General features: G+C 40.6%; 1 pseudogene; it reads left to right on the top strand.

The window, feature by feature from the left end:
• Positions 1-294: 294 nt before the first annotated feature.
• LOC101572390 overlaps positions 295-2,007 on the top strand; it is a 4,131-nt pseudogene continuing 2,418 nt past the window's right edge.

Genomic DNA, 2,007 nt, shown 5'->3' with positions numbered 1-2,007 from the left:
AAAAAAAAAAAAAAAAAAAAAAATGCATACAAATCATGCTAATTAATAATCATTTTAAATGTCACTGATCTAAGTAGCCTAAAACAGAATATAGAGTAGATTGCAAAAACATAATAACTGTATAGAATAAAACTGAAAACCACTGGGTTTTGTTTATTTTTGTTTTTGAGACAGAGGCTCACTGTGTAGTTCAGGCTGACCTTGAGCTCACTATGCAGGCCTGGTAGGCCTCAAATTCACAGTGATCCTCTTGCTTCTCCCTCCTCAGCACTGGGATTACAAGTGTCTGCCACCATGTCTGGCCAAGGAAACCACTTTAAAGACTCAGAGACTATAACAAGCAAGTAGGTAGACTTTTATTTCAAGCTCACATCATATTCCAAGTCAACTCAAAAAGAGTTGAAGACTTAAGTGTAAGACCTGAAACTATGAAGCTCCTAGAAGAAAGCACAGCTGGAAAGCTATTGGGCTGGACAGCGGCTTTTCAGATAGGATCCAAAGGCATAGCCCCCACCCCAAGAAAAGACAAATGCAATCATATCAAATAAAAATATTCTGACACGAGATCAAAATCAGAAATATGTAAGGAGCTCATATAGTTCACAGAAACAAACTATATGACAAAAAAGATAGCTAAGACAGTTAAGAGAAGGTTTGCCCTTATTGTTTGCCCACAATAATCATCAGGGAAATACAAACCAAAATCATAGTGAGATATAACGTTACACCTGGTAGAATGTATGATAGGAAAGAAAATTGTAGCCAGTAATGTGGAAGAGAGGCTTTTTTACCCTTTCAGTGGGTATATAAATTAGTCAAAGTTAGGTATACCTTAACCCCAAATGCTTGGGACCAATAGTGTTTGAATTTCACATATTGTCCAACTTTTGAATATTTGGACAATTATGATGTATCTTGAGGATAGGAACCAATTCTAGACAAGAAATTGTAAGTAGAACTACTATATGTTGTTGCTGTCCCATGTCTGGGTATTTACACATATCTGCCACCCTGGATCTGGAGTGTCTCTGAAAGGCTCATGTGTTGAAAGCTTGGTCTCCACCTGGCGGCATGATTGTGAGGTGGTGGAAACCTAGGAGGCAGGGCCTGAAGTCAGAGCGCCTGGGTGCCTGATGGTGGGGACTTGTCTTAGCTGCCTTTCTTGCTGCCCCTGGCTGCCGCAAGATGAGCAGCATCCTCGCGCACTTCCTCCCACCAAGATGTTGTGACTCCCCTCAGGTCTGAAGTAACAGAGCCAGCAGACCATGCCCTAAAAGCTCAGAAATTTTGAGGTCAAATAAGTTCTTCTTACTTTTAAGGTTTTTTTCACAAGCATTTGGTCACACTGTGGTAAGCTAACCCACACTAGCCAAAATAGGGGATGTACTTAAGTGTCCACCACCAAATGAATAGATCGAGTGTGATGTATCCACAAGGAATGGATTGCCATTTCTCCTTAAGACAATTTTGTCACTTGTGACAACAGGGATGAACCTGGTGGACATTATACTAAATATAATAAGGTAGGCACGCAAAGGTAAAAATAGCATGATCTGAGCTGTGTGTGGAATTTTCAGTTGAGCCCAGGGGCTTCCCACAGAGCTACATCTCCAGCTCTCTCTGATTTTTAAAACAGGACTTAACTAAATACTGCCTATGATAAATTTACCTTGTGGTCTTTTGGCCAGAACTGCCAACTTCCAGTAATTTGCCAAAATGACCCAACACAAAGAGCAAGAAGAGGAGAACCCAGGATACGCTCTCTAGGCCTTTTAGAAAACATGAGGTTGTTCCTTTAGCCACATACATGAGAATCTACCAAAAAGGGTGATATTGTACACATGAAGGGAATGGGTACAGTGCAAAAAGGAATGCCTCACAAATGTTACCATAGCAAGACATGAAGAGCCTACAGTGTTACTCAGCATGCTGTTGGCCTTGCTAAGAGGATTAATGTGCATATTTGTTGTAACTCAAAAATCAGATGACAACGAGGCAAGTCCAAAA

Source organism: Octodon degus, unplaced genomic scaffold (genome assembly GCF_000260255.1).
Source record: "Octodon degus isolate 3935 unplaced genomic scaffold, OctDeg1.0 scaffold00250, whole genome shotgun sequence".
Lineage (NCBI taxonomy): Eukaryota > Metazoa > Chordata > Mammalia > Rodentia > Octodontidae > Octodon > Octodon degus.
The sequence above is the reverse complement of the archived record's forward strand: the minus strand, read 5'-3'. Positions and strand labels throughout refer to the sequence as shown.